Source organism: Lepisma saccharinum, chromosome 1 (genome assembly GCF_977018435.1).
Source record: "Lepisma saccharinum chromosome 1, izLepSacc3.1, whole genome shotgun sequence".
NCBI classification, from domain to species: domain Eukaryota; kingdom Metazoa; phylum Arthropoda; class Insecta; order Zygentoma; family Lepismatidae; genus Lepisma; species Lepisma saccharinum.
This window is the reverse complement of record NC_139229.1, coordinates 185462958-185477249: the sequence shown is the minus strand read 5'-3', so window position 1 is coordinate 185477249 and position 14292 is coordinate 185462958. Positions and strand designations below refer to the sequence as shown.

Below are 14292 nucleotides of genomic sequence, written 5' to 3'. Positions count from 1 at the left end.
ACACAGACCTGATTTATTGTATTTCCATACAAACAGGACAAATCGTCTGTATAAATTAGTGTGAGGATATGTTGCTGATAAAATGCGGAGTTGATTTAGCAGTTTTTAGGCACCTGCCGAATCGTTAACTTGCCTTCATAGCAGTATCCCGCGACAATCAGAAATCCCTTCGCGAAACTTGCTTTGCACTGATGGATGAAGTCGGGATGGGTTTTTGCATCTCCTGGGGTGTACGTTATGGCTTGAATTTTGCTACAATCAGATAGATAAATCCATGCTTCATCGAGTGTGGCAACAAACGTCCACTTTTCCCCAGATAGATGGCGTTTATAGAGGCGCCTGCAGTGAATCTTTCTCTCCCTCCGATGGGCTGCAGTGAGGAAGTGTCCACGACTTTTAAATACCATCCGGAGCTTTAATTTGTCACGTAAGTTGTGGTTCACAGTTGACTGTGGCAAGTGCACTCGTCTTGCCGTCACATGTTGTGTAGGAGGGTTTTCCTGTAGGGCCATTCGGCGCACCTTCTGAGCTACTGGTGGAGTCACCACAGTACACGGTCGCTTTCTACTCCCCTTTGTGGGTGAAGGAAGTGCTGGAACGTCGTGGTGTTTATGTTGATTAATTATGTTCTTGATGGTCGTTAACTCCAATGCACATCCATTTTCCCCGCACCGTTTTTGAATCTGTGTCATGGAAAACTTTGCGTGGAAAAGTGCTACGACGTACCCTTCCCAAAACAGGTTCACCTTGGGAGCCATGATGCACACACCACACACACGCGAACTTGGCACGATACTAGAGGCCTTTGGCTTTCTCCTGCTGTTTGAATCATTCAGATTGGTCGATTCTGTGAGCAGGGGTGAAGGTTTAAAATCGGACACATACAGACGGATCAACCTTCTGTAATTGCCATGCCAAAACTGGATCATTTCAGGTTCTGCTACTTAGTAAAACTTCTCTGTTCCATAATTTAAAGGCCATAGTACTGGTATTTGATATGTCAATGCTAAATCTATAAAACCTAAGCAATGTGTAAGCCTAGCAGCACGAGAAAACATTTGGTAATATTCTACAAGTCCCAAGTAGGGTTGTGTAAACATGGTAATTTGCTTTCTGGAAAAGAGTTGTGCCAGCCAGTTGTGAAGAGCCAGTTGTGACTTGTGTTTTTCCTTTGTTCTTATTATTGGTATGTAACTTACTTGAAAGTTAATTCTTTTTTTTTTCTGTTTTGTATGTTTTTACCAATCTATCAACAGAATTTGCTTTATATGTTGTAATATTTTTGAGAGTTGAAAAGGGTATTACATTGGCTAACAAATGTAATCCTATGTCAATAATTGGTACACAATGTTATGAGTGCTCTGGAGTTTGCCACCTGCTTCAAATACTGAACACACTAAACAAGTGGCAAAGCCCAATGATCATTATATGCAATGAAAACGACATTGTTTCAAAATTTAGCTTCCTACAATGCTCAGATCCAGTATTCAACCATCCTTTGACAAGTACTAGTGATCTGACCTGTCAAATATTGGTGAAGGCACTTAGATGTTGACACTTCGTAATATGGCTGCCATTTGAAAACTCACTTATGTCAGACAATCCAGATTGGTTTGAACAAGAAAGGAAATAATTACTGTATGTCTTAAACCAACTTTTTAAAAGAAAAAACAAATATAAGTGGGCTTTTCCAATAGGAGAACCCAGCAGAATGCCCAATTATGGAGGTAATTTTCAATAATTTAATGACTATGTAAAATAATTTAATTGCTAAGAGGATGTATATTAGACTTTGTTTTGATAATGTAGTTTAACCTGTCCTCTCCCATCTTGATCTCTCACTCTTCTGCTACAGAATAAATGAGGTAGTTACAAAAGATTTCAAGCCCTCTTGAATGTAACCATGCTTTTGTTAACCTATCTACAGTCTTACATCATAATAATAAAAAAATAGACCAAGGTGTCAAGTAATGCTGAATTATCTGCACATTCAAAAAGAAAACTTCTGAGCACAAGTTGTAATAAAACAAGAAATAAATTATTGGATAAGGTAAAAGAAAGTCTGCTTTCTAGAACAGAACTTTTATGTAGTTATAATTTTAGTAGGGATGGGACCGATTAATCGGTACTCTATCGGTATCGGCCGATATAGGCATATCGGTGTATCGGTTTATCAGTAAAATTACCGATTATTTTACCGATCCGATATATTGATAAATATCTTATAATTTAGTGCAAAATTCTGCCATTTTGTTGTAATTTTTATGGATAATCTCCATGCCCTTCTTTCTAAAAAAGTAAATGTGTAAATATTCAACTTATTTTGCACTGCAGTCACCTTGAAACACACATTTATTAAGGAGATCAATGATCATTTCAGGTTCTTCAAGGACCATTTCTAATTTTATATCGGATCGGTAGAATATCGGTTATCGGTATCGGCAAATTTTATATCGGTACTTTATCGGTATCAGCCAAAATTCCATATCGGCCCATCCCTAAATTTTAGTGTCTGACAAAAAAATAATGACAGTCATTTTTGTCACTAAATAGTTGACCACTGATGCATTTACTTTAACTGGTGTTTATGGTGTGACACTGTCAATAGCCTGATAAATTTTGCATCACAGATTGTTGAAGTTCTCCACTAACAAAACATGTGGCAATTATATGCATGTGTGCCACACCTGTGCATTTGGTGTTTCATGCAAATTGCACAGATGGCATCATATATACATTGGGAACACATCAGAATCAGATACACCAAAAGTTATCAACATAAATGTATAAGCCAGACATGCTGTGAGCGTACATACATACATACATACTTATACACATTTTTTTACAAACTTTAGTGCTTGAAAACTTTCATAAAAAACAAATAAGTAGGTACAGGATATGATCATATATATTTGCAGAACCAATTACCATAGCAGTTTGATATTTGTCTGTTAGTTTTCTCGTTCTTTTTCCAAAATTTCTGTTTTCTAGAAACAAGCTGCATTTGGCATTCATCGTACAAGTTTACAATACAGGTTTCTTCTTAGACTTTGTACTCAATACTTAAATTAAGTGGCAGAATTCATAAATAGAGTCCCCTATTCACCAGTAGCTTTATTCCAAGATTTCTGAATACATATTGTTAATCTACTTATTATTAAACAAAACACAAATCACTACTTCCATGTCATTTAACATGTTCTTTCCAAAAAACAATGCTTTAGACCCGTTACCAGATTCTTCCTCAGAGTAAACCAAAGAAATCACATTAGAAAGGATAAAAGCAGACTAAAAATAGAGATAGAATGGGTAATTGATACAGTAGAACAGAAGAGATATTCAATAAATAAGATTATCGAACTTCCATGAAAAGTAGAAAATAAAATTGAAGCTAATATAAGAAAACAGATTCGGATATAAAGACAAACAGAACAATGAAAAAATATGTCAGCATACCTTATAATAGAGTTTATGTTGAAAAAATTAGAAGAAAGTTTTGTAATTATGGGATAACTGTAGTGTTCAAACCTCCCTTTACACATCTATAAAGCAGAGCCAGTGTTGCACATCGGTAGAAAAGTGACGTGCATCTTACGCAAGGGTGCTGGTGTCCACCATGCAGATTTTTTAATCCCATGACTTTTATCCTTTTAACCATTTTTTATTCAGCTTTTATTCTTTTAATGTTATTCCTTTGGGCTACCCTGAGGAAGCATCTGGCAATGGTTTTTAAAGCACACATTTAATTAAACATAAAAGCAGTAACTTGTATTTTATTTAATAATTGCACGATGTGGTTGTGCGAACCTTTAAGAAATTACTTAATCTCTGTGTATTATTCTAATATATTATCCCTCATGCAGAATGTAATTTGTTTCTTAAAATTCTGAAAACTTGAGGGAATGTGGCTTCTCAGTAACTACCTTGTACCTGGAATGTAAAATTAAAGGGTAAAAATTTGTAAAGTTGAACAGCAAAAGAGTGGCCCCATTTGAATTATACTCTGCAGAAGTGTTTTCTTTTCATTTTTTTTTCCTTTCTTTGTTTTTCTTGACATGGATATCTACTTTTTCAGGATATGCCTTCCGAAGACTGGTAGCGTGGTCTTTCTTAGCAGAGAAACTAAGACGTTGGTAAGATGTGCTGCATTTGTGTTATTGTTTAGCTGACAACCAGTAGAAAATGTTTAATGTTGTATTTGAGGCTTCCCAATCTTAGCTCTTAAACCTTAACAAGGCAGCTGATGTATCCAATTTGCAAGGAAACTACTTCCGGTCGTGTACATGTGAAAGTTAAACTGTGTATGGTTTGAGGTAAGATGTGGTATGTAGCACAATATTGTAATTGTTTTGTATAAAGATATTTCATACTGAAACTAGAAGAGGAAGAAAAATCAACAAAGCCAGGAGGAGAAAAAATGTAATGTGATTACTGAATTTTTGTACATTTGTGCCTTGTACAAATGAAATAATTTATAAGGCAAATGAGTTTTGTAAAATATAAATATTTTTATATGTTGAGAGTAAGTGTTGTGTAAAACAGATGTGTAATACGAAAAATAATGTTAATGGAGTATCGCGTTCAGGTATAAAAATAAAAGAATATACAGAATAGTCATCAGTGTATTTCGTATTGGTGGTGACTGTTTCTTATTTGTAGGTTAGCGCTTTATGACAAAAAGAGAAATGTATTGTATACTTGCTCGAGGCTAGTGATGTGTTTAGTGAGAGCTTGATGTAGTTGTATTATAAATATTATATTGTGACATGCAATTGTGTTCTGTTCCTAGGCAAAAATGTTTATTTTTATTATATTTTTCTGTTGTCGATGCTGATCTTTAAAAGTTTTCTACTTGCTTGTTTTTTATCGATCTCTGTTGCCATCTGTTGAAACAAAAGTATTGTATGTAAATGTGAAGGGTGACTGTCACATAATTGTATGTATTGTTTTGGAAGAATGAAGCTTAATAAGAAATTATATATATATATATATATATATATATATATATATATATATATGTGTGTGTGTGTGTGTGTGTATGGTGAAAGACTGTATGTGATATATATTACATAAATATATATATCATAGATACCTTTATTTAAGAAAAGTGAAAAATGCAAAAACACAATATACATTAATTAAAATTCGTTATAGTGCTTTTCAGTGACTTCTAGGAGGATATATATTTTAAGTTGTGCATTTTGAAGGAAAGATTCATACACTTCAATGTAAATATATCTCCTTGCCCTTGTTTTTTTATACATATATATATTCTAATAGCAAAGATTCATTTCAGAGACATAACAGGTTTTTGTATCTATGAAAATCTTTGTGGAAATGCTTAGTTTCCTTCCTAGGAAATAAACAATTGCTAATGTGTATATTGCCAAGTGTAACCACCCATATACTACTGATCAAAACGAAAGCAGGAAGACAGGAAAATAAGTGTGTTCATGATGAAGAAGCTGAAGAAATATAATGACCCACATTCAATTACTTTCAGTTAATATGTACAAATGAAAAAAGTATGTTGGTATAATCAGGATGAAAATCTTACGTCAAAAATCTACAACAAAAAACTTTTGTTTTTAATTTTTATTTATTTATTTTTTAGTTTTCGGATAATAGGTACATACCATCATTCCTAACCTTAGTGTGCTGAACCAGCTGTGACAATCTTTAAGAAACTTCTAACTTTGATGGTATAAAAATTTACTCAATCCATTCCTGAATTTCTGATTCAGCTGTTGATAATCCTTCATGCCCTTGGAAGCATGAATTGCAAAAAGTGGAAAACAAATTGTGAATTTGTAAAACAGTATATAGAAGAGTATATTAAAAATTCTAAACTAAGTAAGAGAGTGTATACATTTATTTCCATCTTTCAAAGTGTAGCAAATTACATCTGAGTCATTCCATGCCAAATCAACACAGCCCCCAACCTCACCATCTCCGATTTTCATGAAATTTGGGAAGTTGAAACTGCATGGAACTTAGTAACTATGAAAATTTTTAGTTTTGTTTGTCTTGTAATTGTTAAATTATTCAAGGTCAAAGTTAGCAGAAACTGTAATGCTGCAAGGTACCAGCACCTAAAAATGCTGAAATAAAGCATACTAATGACTGATAATATTACAATTCAATATTTATGAATTTATTTATTTATTTATTAAATACTACGGGCAAATGCCCAGTTACAGTGTTTTGAAGTTAACTGAGTTAAGTTTACATACATATTGACAAAACAAGTAATTAAGAATTGTAAAGAGAAAACAAAGACAATGAGAAAAGAACTACGTATAAGACGGAACAGAATAATCATTACATAACAACAATATATAATACAAGGGTGGTATATCATAAAGTATACAACATATTTGGTTACTATGCTATTATATACAGGGTTCACATAATATGTTGGCTTTTAGGTCTAAATAGATCAATGTCAGGGCTATTATTGGAGACTATATTGTACAACGTGCACATCCTCCTCATGGGATCCGTTTCAGCCATCCTGGTTCTACTGCGTGAAATTTTAAGGTCATTTCTGGGTCTTAATTTTGAGTATGGCACATAAAAGTTTATTTTTGCGAGAAGTGCGGAGGAGTCTATTTTTCCATTGACAAGTTTCGAAAGGAAGGTTAACTGGTGCATATCTCTTCTTTTTTCAAGGGACGGGACACTCAGCATGCTGCGTAAGATGTCACCCGAAGTGAATTTTGGATAAATGCCATCTAATTTATATACTAAATACCTTAAGAATTTATTTTGGAGGTTCTCTATTTTTTTGATTTCCTTTATAAATAACAGGTCCCAAATGACTGAGGCATATTCAAGTTTTGATCTGACAAATGTATAGTAAAGTAGCAAAAAGGTTTCTTTTTTCTTAAACTGGCTACCCATTCTCATCACAAATCCTAGGTTCCTGTGTGCTTCACTGAGGATGCACGTAGTGGGTGTCTGGAAATTTAAAACTTTGTCAAATGTGACTCTAAGATCAGCTACAGTATTCTCTCTTAGGATTTCTACGTTGGAAATGTTATATGAGTATTGGATGGGATGTTTGTTACGTGTGAATGATACCACTTTGCATTGCTTGAGATTGAGATTAACCTTGTTGTTCTTGCACCAATCAAGTACTTCGTTAAGTTCGTCTTGTAATTTCGTGCAGTCATGATTGCTTTTAATTTGTTTGAAAATTTTGACATCGTCAGCAAAGATTAAATTTTCGGAGTTTTTTAGTGCGTCTAGTAAATCGTTATAAGTAGTGGGGAGAGGCAGAATAATGTAACATAGTTATTTTATGTGGTTTTTATTTTTGCTCTGACATTTTTTTCTGGTTTCCCAGAACTTTCTCTATCTTACATCAAGATAAACACACATTCCTAAGGACGAGACATTGCAGGCAAAATAAAAATCCTTTGAAATAACCATATTATATTAATTTGCATTAAAAAAATGATTATGCAAACTTTTAAGAACATAATTAAGTATTTAGTGCATGAAATGATCTATCATATATTATTTAATGGTTTCTGTGGTTAAAAAAAATATTTTCAAAACTGTATCATTTTCTTTTCAGTTACTACTAAATATAGTACAAAATTTAAAAAAGAAGTGCAATATTCTATCTAAATTTAGTATGTTTATAAATATTACATTTTTTTTACATCTTTTACGTTAATTTTTATGATAGAGATAAATGTTTGTATTTAACAGCTGTAAATCTGTCACCACGAAATGCCCATTCTTGGCTTGGACTCGAACCCAGAATTTTCAAAAGTGAGGTCAAGATTTAAACACTAAATGTACTAGATAGCAGTGGCGATGCTACATAAAGGGCAACTAGGGCACTGCCCCACAACAATTTTAACATAAAAAGTTCATCTGAAGAGACGCCATTTACATTTACAGCATATACGCGTAACTAAAATTTTTGTTTTTTCCCTCAACTCCTACGTTGCTGCAACCAGACTTACAGGGTATGCACCCTGTGCGAGGTTAATATATTTCTCCGTCCTGTTGGAGAGAGTCCAATCTCGGCTCTGCCCTGGAGACGTGACGTCACTGACTGATCCAAACATTTACAGCATAGGCAAGGGACCCAACTGACGGTCCCCTCACAATGGAAAAGCGCAAAATTCGTAGCCGTCTCTGGGCAGTGAACGAGGTGCCCTGTCCATTCAGGTTTGCCTCGTTCAGTGTTTCCAACGCTTGGCAGGCAGTTCATTTGTTCTTCCAGCCTACAGCAATAAGATAGAAAAAAATCCCTCGAATGCTTTTCTTCGCGCTTGTTCCAGCGACCTGAAAAGTAGACAACACTTTTTATTGCTCAAACTAGTCCCTCGTATTTTCAAAAAGATCCTCCTTTCTTCCCATTGTAATATGGATTTGGATTTGAGTTAGTGTGTGAGTTTGCGTTGCGTTCCGTCTGGGTGTATTGGTCGCTTACGAAATAATTAGTTTCTCGCGAGTTTATAGTTATTGTACGTATTTATTTATTTGTGTGATTGTGTCTGTGTTCCAGCAACTTGACATGCAGAATATCTTCGTAAGTATAAACGAAATTTTTGGGGGTACATGGTCAATGTAAAGTGTTGTTACTGAACTTAACGCTGCATCATCTTCCAAGTTAGTCATTGATATTAGTGGATACTTGGTGAATATAGAATATTTCTTTTCATTATTTTGGAAGACATTTTGCGACGATAAAATGACATTGAAACATGTAGAAACTTTAATATCTACGCCTTTCAATTCATTGACAATGGAAGAGAAACTGCAGATAAAGCTACTAGGACCACATCGACCAAATATTTCAATTCAGCATACAACAACATGTAAGGGAAAGCAAGTAAATCGAAATTTTAACATGGACTGGTATCAACGAAAAGTGTGGCTTTGTGGTTGCGATAAACGCAGCGCTTTATTTTGCTTTCCTTGTATTTTGTTTGGGGGCGACTTTGCTTGGACACGTACAGGTATAAAGGACATGAAACATTTGTCAGAAAAGATAAAAAGCCACGAATCTTCCAAATTGCACATTAATGCATGTACGGATCTTGCATTACTGGGTCGTGTAAGCATTGCTAAACAACTGGACTCATCATATCGAATAGCAGTGAAACGGCACAATGAATTGTTTGGCAAGTACAGGAAAATTCTATCAACTATTATAGACTGCATTAAATTTTGCGGTGTATTTGAATGTGCATTGAGAGGTCATGATGAATCTGCAGATTCACTTAACAGAGGGATATTTCTTGGCCTTGTAAATTTTGCGGCAGAACTTGATTCATCATTGAAAGACCAACTTGAGTCTGCTAGTGTATTTAAGGGAACCTCAAGCACGGTTCAAAATGAAATTTTGGACTGCATTTTGGAAGTATGCAGAGAAGAAATAAGCATTCAGATAGAAAATGCTCATTTTCTTGCAATTCAGGCTGACGAAACTACAGATTCTTCTTCTACGAGAGATCTGGAAAAGTTTACGAACGATTCTGGGGATTTTTTAATCCTGCTCGTGCCAGAGCAAAGGATATTGCAGAAATATTGTTATCCGAAATAGGTCAGTTCTTAAAAGATAAGCCCTATAAATTAATTGCTCAGTGCTTCAATGGGGCAGCTGTAATGAGCGGGCAACATGCAGGTGTTCAAACACTTATTAGGAAGCATTATGAATGTGCATATTTTATTCATTGCTATGCCCATCAATTAAATCTCACCATGCAACAGGCTACTGTGCATATAAGTGGGGTCAGGACATTTTTCATGCATCTTACTGGCTTTGCATCATTCTTTTCGAGGTCACCTCAAAGAATTGCTGCTTTAGAATCAGTTGCATCCAAGCGGTTGCCTACGCGGTGGAATTTCAATAGCAGACTGGTGAACGCAATATTTGAATACAGGACGGAAATTATTGAATGTCTTGAGAAAATAGAACACAGTGCCGAATTCGACGGTGAGACAATTCGAGAGGCAGCTGGTCTGTTATCAATTGAAAAACAACACCTTTACGTATTAGCTGTCACTCTTTCACAAAATCATGCCGCATGTTGACCACTTGTACGCCGAAGTTCAGAAAACGAACACGGACCCAGTATAAGTGCATGCTGCTATAAAGAAATTCGAAAATGCAATCACGGACGTGAGAAATGGCATATCCGGAAGAGAACGTTCATCCGAGGAAGGAAGTGATCCAAAACGTCGGCGTGAATCGAACTCTGCAACAGGGAAGCTAGCGGCATCTCTAGAAGTTTGCGATACCATAACAACGCAAGCCCGTGAGCGCTTCTCATTCACAGGGCATCTTGTGGCTTCAACACTTTTTAGCTCAAATAAGTTTGAGACATATGACCTAAAATTTCCTGAATGTGAGGTAAACGCTGCTGTTGATGCATACCCCTTTCTAAATAAGCCACGGTTGAAAACTGAACTAACTACGTTGTACACGAGAAAATATTTCAGAATCAGTGGTGGAGCAACCTCCCTCCTTCAGTTTTTCCTTCATAACAACTTAGAAGCAGTATACGCTGAAATTGTGAAGCTGTTACGGAATCAGAAAGGTGCTTCTCTACACTAAAGCGCATTAAAACTTTTATGCGTAACACCATGAAAGAGAAGAGATTAAATGCATTGGCCATGCTATCTATCGAAAAAGAACTTGTTCGTGAAATTCCCGACTTCAACAAAAGAGTAATGGAGACGTTTGCATGCTTGAAGAACCGCAGAATGGACTTCTTATACAAAGACATAACACATTAATATTAGTTTACATTATTGGCATCGTGAGGTGCAGAAAGGATGAGGAGCAAGATTCCCTCCCCCAGTGTTAAAAGTGTGAATGTGTGAAATTTTGGCATATTATAGTGAATCAACTAGTCTGCACTATATAACTTTGTGTGGAATCTAAGTCCATGCCCCCTCCCTGTATTAAAAGACGAGGAGCAGCCGCTCGCCTGGAGATAGACGATGCATATTGGCTTCATTCACCATCATTGTCATCACAGTTCATCGTACGAAGGAAAATATTCATCGCAGAAACTGGAGAAGCTCTTCTATCATTATAAATGGAAAGAAAGGTATTTTATTTTCTCTTATTTCTGTAATTAGTATCTTCACTTCTTCATTTTATTTTGTTATTGCTCAGCAGTGAGGGGTGCTGACCATTTCACAGATTTCACCGTCGTTGTTGAAAGTACGTTTGGAATTGCTTCCTTTCTCATGCCCTTTATAGCAGAGCTAACAGTGTAACATTTTCCTAATCATTCCAGTATCTACCCAAACTTTAGTTACTGCAAGAGTATAAGGTTCCGACGTCAGTATTCGAGTTTTTTTTATTCACGTAATTTGTTCCGTATGTTGCTGATTTTTTGTATTCCTACGTAGTGAGTATTTAATGCTCTTTGGAGAGATATCTTGATCAAAACGTTACATTTTATTCCAAATAGTGACCCATTGTTCGAACAATTTACTTACTCCATGTCAAGGAACTACTCTCAAAAACCTTAAAGAGGAATATAGAGGTTAACTGCCCCACCCCTCCCCCACCCAAAAAATAAAAATGTGCCCTGCCTGCCTGAAAAGGCACGCGCCGCCCCTGCTAGATAGTGTTTGAATTGAAGAATATATAGATGTAAGGATTAGATTTCAGTTTGAAATTTTTCACCTGATATGTAATACTTCAGGAGCCAAGCACAGGCGTAAATTTTTCCAGACTGGTAGACCTTACAGGAATCCCTTATTTCAAATATATGCACTGATCTATTTCAATTTCTTGGATCTCGAAGTAAATAATGCAAATAAAATTTCAGCCAATAAACATTATTATTATTATTATTATTATTATTATTTACAAACATACTAAACATGTTACTTTTAGTTTCAATAATTACACCAAAATCAAGCAGTTCATTGCTAGAAATTAGTGCCTTATATGCCTTGCGCAACAGTAGAATATGGTACTCTCGTAACTCATCTCTGTAAAATATTACTTCTATCAGATTTTTTTTTTTAGGAAAATTAATTTTCACAGCAAAGTATGTATTTCCTAATTATATATATATATATATATATATATATATATATATATATATATATATATATATATATATATATATATATATATAACACAGGAATAGGATCAGAAAAGGTGCCAGAAGGGCGGATAAACACTAATGAAGAAGGAAACAGTAAACACTTACCACACGAAGAGAAATTATTCTATATTTCGCGATAATTTCTCTTCGTGTGGTAAGTGTTTACTGTCTCCTTCTTCATTAGTGTATATATATATATATATATATATATATATATATATATATATATATATTGCAAATGAACACCAATATTAAGGCCAGATTGGACAGGAACATTTTGTAAATAATCATCAATTTAATGTAAAATTTATTATCAAAACAGACATTTAAGACTGATTATAAGAAACTTGTCTGAAAGATTGTAGTTGGGTGTTAGGGGTATATAGATAAATCACTGAGGGACCAAATTTTTGTGGTTTGGATAGAACAGAATTTGAAATATTAAAAATTTCCCAATGTGAAAGTCCGGTATGAACTTTTCAGGATCTCACTTACCCCTACAAATTTGTAATCTTGTTTCATTAATGAACAATTCTACATTACTTCTAATCATTAAAGCAAGTCTCTATGTTTAGCTCAGTTATGAATTCAGGATAAGTCTACTGCTTCCTTACCTCAGGATCATGCGAGAGCTCTCGTCATGTAGCACGCTATGTTGACCCAACATTGGGAGATTATCAGTATTGTTACGAAAGTCTTGGTAGCTTTCCCAACAAATACCCTTGCATAGGACCAATGATGAATTCTGGTGACAGATATGATTATCAATGAAACCCATACTTTACGTTAACCCAACGTTGGTCTCTTATCACACTTCCAACACTTTCCCAATCATGGAAAATCAAGTCAAAATCTTTAGATGACGAGTGGTTTCGAACAAAACCACCACCACATTGCAGCAATTAACATCTCATTTCTTGAAAACTGTAGATGATAATTCAGCTCGTGTCTTTTTCTTCATTTATGTACATAATTAAGATGACATGCTGGAGGCACATTGCACAGTAGTTTGGATCCTACTTTAAACTGTAGGTTCAGTCCCAATTAGCCTAATTTTGCTTGTGACTTAAAACAACAATTCGATCGATAAAAAAGACATACTGAAGTGACAAAACCGTATACATATTGTTACTATTTTTAAAAAATTGATTTTGAAAATGTTGATCTCCCAGAAAAAAATACGTAACATGAGTGGGATATATTATTCTTCAACCACCATTTCTTGCTGATATATTTTTTTATAATTTTGACAAGAATTTAAAACAATATTCACAATTAGGGGTGCAATGGGAGATATCCAATTTTCAAAATTACCTGAAAAATATTTACTTTCAAAATTGGTTGCATATTTTCAAGTTTATTTCCATTCCTTTTCTTTTCAAAATCGGGAGGTCTCTTGTGCTTCCCTGCATATCTGGCCCATCCAGCATCCATAGGGACAACATTAAAAGCAATAATATCGTCCCTACTGACACAAAGGGGCATATCTCAAAAAAAGTTTCCAACGGCCAACAAAGCCATTATTACTGATTTGCAAAAATGCAAACACACACAGCAAAAAGCACGGCCCTTTAGCTATCTGTATGCTTCGACACATTTCAATGCCCCTGAAAACAAAAGTACAATCAATCATAATGCATGATCACAAACTTTACAATGCTCTCCTGAAAAATCAAGAAAACTGAGAAACGCCTCTTTGTCTCGGTAAGAACGATATATACCCTTGATATTAAGTCGTTACCCTCCTATACCAATTTCTTGTCTAAAACGTTTTTTCCAGTATTTTATGATTGTTTTGATGGATATATTTTTTTTTAAAAAATTTATTGTTTCATGAAAAGTCCATGAAATATATGTTCAGTGTTATATGAAAAAGACAAAGCATAATTAAAATCATGATTAATAATATCAAGGTTCACCACTCATATTAAAAGTTACCTGCATGTAAGTGTAGCCAAAGTTTTTAAGGGTCAAGTCCCTCCAGTGGCGTGCCCAAGGGGGGTTTTGTTGATGGGGGTTACAACCCCCCCTTTTTGCCCAGTATTTCTAAAAAGAACGTCAAAGGTAGGAAAATATGACAAAATGAGGGCTGACTACCAAGGAAGAGTATACATAACCCCTCCGTTCGAAAATCCTGGGCACGCCGCCACTGAGTCCCTCCAATTTGCTTTTCATTGGGTGACACATATAATCA

At 35.0% G+C, this 14292-nt stretch overlaps 1 protein-coding gene across 4 annotated transcripts in view; it reads left to right on the top strand.

Moving 5' to 3' along the window:
* Positions 1–5968, top strand: part of Tmtc3 (Transmembrane O-mannosyltransferase targeting cadherins 3) — a 74748-nt gene extending 68780 nt beyond the window's left edge. For 3 of the 4 annotated variants that reach the window (XM_083144218.1, XM_083144210.1, XM_083144224.1), the window contains exon 16: positions 4076–5968. The gene's annotated coding sequence lies outside the window, so the exon portion shown is untranslated. The remainder of the gene's footprint in view (positions 1–4075) is intronic. The other variant, XM_083144206.1, reaches the window with a different exon arrangement.
* The last annotated feature ends 8324 nt before the right edge of the window (positions 5969–14292 follow it).